The sequence below is a fragment of the Monodon monoceros genome, unplaced genomic scaffold (genome assembly GCF_005190385.1).
Source record: "Monodon monoceros isolate NGI ecotype Baffin Bay Population unplaced genomic scaffold, NGI_Narwhal_1 Super_Scaffold_6, whole genome shotgun sequence".
Lineage (NCBI taxonomy): Eukaryota > Metazoa > Chordata > Mammalia > Artiodactyla > Monodontidae > Monodon > Monodon monoceros.
Window position 1 is genome coordinate 37,036,882 of NW_021703783.1, and position 7,343 is coordinate 37,044,224.

The following is a 7,343-nucleotide window of genomic DNA, read 5'->3' on the forward strand; positions in this document are numbered from 1 at the left end:
TCCTTTTTCTCCACATCCTTGACAATACTTGTTATCTACTCAGACATGCACTTTTAAATGAGTTTGATTAATGTGTTCAAGAAAATATGTGGCAAAATGGAGAATGTCTCTAGAGAACTGGATTCTATAAAACAGAACCAAAAGTAAACTCTAGAACTGAAAAATATAATAACCAAAATTAAGCAGATTAGAAACAGAAGAAGAGAAGATGAATAAAACTAGAATGTGGGTCAACAGAAAATATCCTGACTGAAAGACAGAGACCAAAAAAATGAGAAATACAGCATAAAATCATCAAAGTCTTATGGGAAATGGTAAGATCTAACATATGTATATTTAGAGTCATAGAAAGGACAGACGGAATGGGACAGAGCAATATAATTTAATATGAAAATGTAGTTAAACAGAAGTTGAAAAATTGGAAAAGCGAAAAGGGAACATTATGGTAATACAGAGATAGTAATCACAGAACTGTGGCTAAGGGAACAAAGAGAAGAGGTTGGACCATCAACTGAAAGCCTGCAAGAGTTTCTCCATGAGCTGGGACTCAGATCCTTAAGCAGGGTGCTGCCCATCTGTGCTGCCATCTCAGGAGCTCAGAGAAGGGGTCTTATGAAGCTGGGAAGGGGAGCTTCCTTGTTCCTGCTATGGCTGAGAGGGCATGAGAAAGCTAGTTCCAGGAGTGCTGAGAATAAGCTGAAAGTGGAACCCCAGCTATTGCTGGGGTGATGCGAACAGAAACAGCAAGTAGTCTCCCTTTAGTGCCACAACCTAAGAGGAGTTGGATGTCAAGGAGAAAATACTTTCCATATTCTGCACATCACAAAGCATAAGGGTGGGTTTAGAGATAAGAGAGAGTAGTTTAATAACCACTGCGAACCTCGAGCAAGATAAATACAAAAGAAAACAAATCTAGGCATTTATATTAAACTACTGAAAACTAAAGGCAAAAAGAAAAAATTTTAAACAGCCTGAGACAAAAGACAAATTACCTTGAAACAGTACTGAGACAGGCTGGGACCTGGGGCCTGGGACCCTTTGCCGCAGCGCTCGCACCTGGACAAAATCTCCTCCAGCAACAGAATACAAAGAAACTATAAGGGGCTGAAAATAACTGCAGGCATGGGCAGCTGGGGCAAAACAGAAAGACCAAAACCCAACTGCTACTTCTGAGGTGTCAGGAGCAAACACAGGGTACTACCCATGATCCCTGCACACAGCACCACCAAGGGAGTGGGCAGACCACCTAAGCCACCCGCTGGCCTGACCCACGGATCTGCCCCTACCCTTACCCCATTTAAGGGAACAGCTCATCCTCAGTGAGCGAGCAAGGGCACCTGTTACTTGTTTTCACTCCCTCGTGCTGCAGCACGAGTCCCAGTAAAGCCATGCCTGAATTTCTTGTCTGGCCTATTATCAATTTATGTTGATTAAATAGTTTAAGAACCCAGGTCCATAACAGTACCACCTTTAGACACAGGCAACTGTGGTCCAGGCCTAGACTTCTGTTTTAGGGCTTGTTTGGCTTCCTTCCCACCCAACACTCTTCACAGGGTGAGGGTCCTGCAGAGTCTAGCTGATACACCCACCCACAGCCGGCACACTCTATATCTCCTGCTTCAAAGAGCTGGACCTCAGAAATCCCTGCCCAAACAGCCTCAGGTCCATTTCCGGTTCTCACAGCCCTCCTTCCACAGGATTGAGCACACCAGGTGTGAGGAGTGTGCACACCAGGCGTGGGGAGTGTGCACGGAGCTCGATGGTGTGTGCTGAATTACGGAAGCATGCACTGACTTTCTCAGTTCATGAAAGACCCAATGGTGCAACAAAGAAGAGCCTTGGGTCAAGGACCTCCCTTTGTACTTTTTACCCGGGAAATAAGTAAAGGCGAGCCTGCCTTCGAAGGAGCCAACTTTACACTGAAATTGATTTCCCAACAGAAGTGATAGAAGCCTTAAGTCTTATGGGTTAATATTCTGATAATGATGAAAGAAAATAAATGCAAACTAGAGTTCTATACATCAAAATGTACCCCAAAATGAAATAAAATGTACCTCAAAAATGAAGGGAGAGCTGCTCTGCTGCCCCGCGGCCGGCGGGTGGGCCCAGGAGAGGCGAGAGGAGGCCCAGGCCCAGCGCGCGGGATGCCCGGTTTCACACCACCGTTTCCACGTGTCGTTTGGCAGCAACAGGCTGAGCCCACTCCTGCAGATCAGGTGGCGGGTGACGAGGAGGGAGAGGACAGGGAGGCAGGCTGGAAACTTAAAAGGCAGCCCGCCCCAGGACCTCCGAGAGCATGCCTCTCCCGGTGGTCCCTCCGCAGGGCCAGGCGGCGCCCTGGCCTCTGCGCAGCCGTCCAACTACACGGGCCGGCTCCGCCCACCTGGCTACACCATAGCAACTGCGATGAAACAGCCTCTTCAAGCTGGTGGAGGGCTTCTTCGACCGTGGTCGGTGCTAGAGCGCATCATGGAAGACAAGCTGATGGCAGACGTCAACACCTGGGAGATCGAGGAGCAGAAGCGGAACCGGTGCGTGGCAAGCTGAGAATCATGGAACCCCGCAACCACGTGCAGATCCTGTCCTTCCCCATCCTGCCGACGGCGGCTCCTGGGAGATCCCTGAGGGCTACCGGGCCCAGAGTAGCCAGCATTGCACGCCCTGCAAAGGAAGGGTCCGCTACTGTGAAGATGTGAGTGTAGATGAAATAAAAGTTTTGGCTTCAGACTTCCCTGGTAGCGCAGTGGTTGAGAGTCCCCCTGCCAATGCAGGGGACACGGGTTCGTGCCCCGGTCCAGGAAGATCCCACATGCCACGGAGCGGCTGGGCCCGTGCGCGTCCGGAGCCAATGCTCCGCAACGGGAGAGGCCACAGCAGTGAGAGGCCTGCGTATCGCAAAAAAATAAAAATAAAAAAATAATAATAATAAAAAAAGAAAGCTTGTAAAGCAGCAATAGGAATCTTGTCAGAGCCTGTCCTTTGTCCTTTTCCAGGGAGAGATGTTAAGAGTTGGAGAGGTAAATCATCAAAAGATTATTGAAGTGGGGTGGCACTTACAATCAATTCTAGTTTGTACAAGAGGCAAGATCAATAATCTATCCAGAGGTGCCTTAGGAAAATATGCAGTCTAATTCAAAAGAATAGAGATAGTAGCATTTGAGAAGCAATGTTCCCCTTAGCTCAAACATGCAGATATAGTCCTGAGCCTGGGACCACTGGAGCTGATTTTTAAAAAATTAAAATTAAATTAATGTTTTTAAAACCCAATGTCCAGAAATCTCTTTAAGAAGGTTCCACATTTACCACTCCTCATTTTCAGGTCAGACACAAATTCACCTAATTGAGCTAGGAAGCCCTTTATGATCTTATCGCATCTTTAATAAGAATGCCTGAATCTCCCCTTCCAATTGTTCAATAAAGTCACTGCTCTATACGTCTTAAAGTTCCTTAAAATGCCTATTTCCAGGACCTTAATGGTATTTCAGCTGCTATTTCCGTTAAAGAGTAAGCAAAGACCAAAGAGAAGTAAGTCCCTATTTTTATTGAAATTCTTTTGAATCCTTCAGAAACACTGGCAGTGGCCCCATGTCAACCACCTTTTAGCAATCTTGGGAGATTCTCCCCAAGACCAATTTTGGGTAGTTTTTCTCCTATTATCATCCAGGAAATTACATTAGTAACTTCCACAGCAGTGACTTTGGTGGATGACAATGGAATATGTTTTTGTAACAAACATTGTTGCATGGCTTGGACACTTCCATGCCTGCTCATATCATGTATCCAAGTGGCTACCTGCAAACAGTCGACCAAGTCACTACCTTGGCATTCTGGTTCTCCTCTGAGCCAGTAATTGGATTCTTTTGTTGAGCATCCCTATGATCTACTTTAATTTTCCTTCTGAAATTCCATAGGCCTGCCACAACTGTGTTCTGCCACAATTGTTCATCCATCAAACATTTATTAGCTAGACCATTGGGCCATTGGCTATGGCCTAATAGTCTGTGATAGCCTGACTTTTGTATGTAGCATTTTATATGAATTAGGACTTTGTTCTAGAGCAAAATTACTTTTGTACTGCTACATGAATTGCTTTCAGTTCAGCCCATTGTGCAGAATACCCTTGCCTTTTTCAACTAGGAATTTACTGTCTGCTAGGCAAACAGCAGCAGACTTCCATACAAAATGTCATTTTTCAATACTTGAGCTCCCAATGGTGGAGCAAGCAGCCTGTTACACTTCAGCAAGAAGGGAGTCATAAGAGTCAGATCATTCACAAGCACGAGTGAGCGTTCTGTCATTGATCCTACAGATGGAGAGAGGCTACCTACTCATGGATATGATGCACATACTCCGTCTCAGCATATTCCTGAGTATAACATTTACCTTTTATCAAGGAATTGTGTTGTTCAGCTCTCTCTTTATATGAATGTCTTTCTTAAATCACTCATATCAAAATATGTATCTTGGTAATGAATTGTCCTTCAGCCATATGAGCTATTTCCACCACAGCTTAAGAGCATATGCTAGTCATTGTGTCTGAAGTGGGTTGCAGTTAGTCACAGCATAGTTTTCTAATTCAAAATACCAGTAACTGCCATTGGGTGGCAGAATTAGACTTTTGCTAATAACTCTATAAAACTGGGGGAAAAAAGTGAAGAAAATCTTCACAGCTTCACCGGCCATTTCCACAGCTATTGCTTTTTCCTCTCGTTTCTTGTCCTTTCTACCCCCCCCCCTTTTGCCTCTCCTGCACTTTTTTACTTTGTCTATGCACAAAGTGTAAATCAACCTATCTGACCACTAGCAAATATCCCACTTAATTCTGGGACAGTCCCTTCTTAGTACTGAGACCCAATTCCTCCTTTGTTCCCATACCAAAAAATCTCTGGCAAGTTACAGCTCCAGAGTAACTTAGAAAGAAATGAAATAAAATCAGTGTGTCTCCTGCTGTTTTTGTTCTTAACAAGTAACACCTAAATAGAACATAGCAAATAATAAATCCTCAATAACTATTTGTTGATTAAGGAGTGAATGCAGGAATGAACGATGGATCTGTCTGAAGAGTCCTTTCTGTTGCATGATTCTAGGAAATAGGAGGGAGTATTCTCCTCTAAAGTGTAAGTCTTGAGAGCAAAATCCCTAAGAGATTCTGTATCCCCAGTGTCTAGTTTGTCCTGTCACTTAATATGCTCTCAATTAGTGTGGAAAAAAAAGAATGAATGAGAGAGAAGGAGGGGTGAGAAAAAGAACATATGAAAAGAAACAATTTTGTCCAGTAAAATTCCTGCCTTCATGACAATATAGATGACAGAGGAAAGTAGCATGGAGGAGAGATCAGGATAGAAAGAGAGAAAACAAGTCCACATTTTGGGACACCATCCAGGGTCCTCCTCACACAGAGCTCGGTGAAACGTGTGCACTCTGACAGCCCCTGCCCTGAGTCTCTCCACCACCCACCTTAGTCTGGGCCACTTCCGATCCCTGCCTGGTTCAGGACTTTTTCCAGGCCTAGAGGAAGGAGAAGGAGTTAGAAAAAGCAGAACAAATGCTCAGCTACCACCCCACCTCCCATTCAGCTCCCAAGAGGGTTCTCTGAAAGAGAACAAAAGCAGTTTTCTGTCCTGCTTCTACCCAAAGGCAGAGAGGTCTGCATCAGTCAACACCACATCCATGCCAGCTCCCTAGCTTCTACCTGTTCTTGATCCTTTGACCCTCAGGCTAAAATCCTCTCTGCAATTGTCAGTTTCCTTCAGCAAAACCCTCTGAAAATCATGGCCTCATATATGGTACATTCACAGGTGAAATTTCCAAGATCAGGATATTTCTCTACAGAATGAAGGCCAGGGCTATGGAGCCGAGCAAAACAGTCCCAGCTTTAGTTGCATTTCTGCTCTGCCCACTTGGTGGAGTTGGTCCCTTATATTTTCCAGAGCATATACCTTCCTGAGGGTGTAACTGAGGCAAAGTAGTAAGTAGATGTGTGAGATCAGTGGGAGGAGTGGCCCTTCAATCCTGCCCTCCCACACACCACCACGCACAGGGGTTATTCCTAAAACCCTGTAGACTTGGGGAAAAGCCTTCTGTCCCATAATTAGGGAGGGAGTAGCATGCAATACCCCTGGGAGATGTGTCGCATTGTGTTCAAATTCAGACTAAAATCATATGATGAATACCAAGTTATCTCCTGAGAGCTTGTTTTCATTAAGTATAGGAGAGGGATGGCCTGTCCACCCCTTGCCTGGCCGTATAGGTCCCTAAACAGGCCATGGGGGATTCATTTGGGAGCTGCTGGTCTCTGGGACAAGAGAAATATGGTCTGAATGCCTAAAGCCCCAGTGGGTATAGAAGGTAGGAGGAGGTAATTAGAAGATATAACTTAGCTAATACAGAAATGGGGTAATTCAAATTGGAGTCTTAGAATGTTGGATTCTCAAAGCAGGAAGAGATCTCAGAAAAATTACTAGTCTAAAACTGTCATTTAAAGATGAGGAAGTTGAGCCCCAGAGACAGAGATGACTTACCCAGCTTTGGACCATCAATGAGAAACAGAAACAGACTTTAGGAATCAAATCTCCTGGCTCTCCTTCTTTCACATTTCTCATAATCAAATTAGAATACGGTTCTGCAAAATTCCTCCTTAAAGACCAGCGAAGCAGCAAGAAGAGGTAATGGAGTGCAGGGTCCCAACAAAAAGGCCCCAGGTGTCCAGATTGAATCTTCAATTGCTGAGCTGTTCTCATCTATTGTTTTTAGAAAGAGTTCCTCTCACAGCAATTTGTGAAAGGTATTTCATTATCTCAGGGGTAAAGAAATACCTCAACCCCCCTCAAGTCACCCATTTCAGATTCTTGGAGCCCCTGCCCTTGCTGTTCTTTTCCTACCCTACATCTCTGTCAAAATCCCAACTTCAAACGAGCTTAAATGTCACTTCTGTCATGAATCTTTCCTTGAGCCCTTTCCCCACAGCCCTCCACCAAATATAAATGATCTTTCCTCTTATGAATACTCAGGGCACATTTCTAACCTCTCTCATGATACTTATGACACTCTTTCTTGTATTATAATTATTTATTAATGTTTATCTTATCTTTCCTATGAGTCCTTGAGGCAACAGATGCTTTTAGCCAAATGTAGTACCCCTCCATAGTTTTTTAATACGCTCGGTGATCAATAAATGTTCGTTGAATTGAATTGACACAGAAAGTAATCTGTACCTTTGAGTTATTATAAGTTCAGCCTATTTCCTCTTTAGCAGAGATGAAGGTGCCTATGACCCATGGCCATGTCCACCTACTCACCCTATTTCCTCCCTCTCCCTCCAAGAAGAAAATACAGCCAGCCAC

At 44.5% G+C, this 7,343-nt stretch overlaps 1 pseudogene; it reads left to right on the forward strand.

Moving 5' to 3' along the window:
* Positions 1 to 2,061: 2,061 nt before the first annotated feature.
* Positions 2,062 to 4,286, forward strand: LOC114886147 (annotated as a pseudogene).
* Positions 4,287 to 7,343: the final 3,057 nt, after the last annotated feature.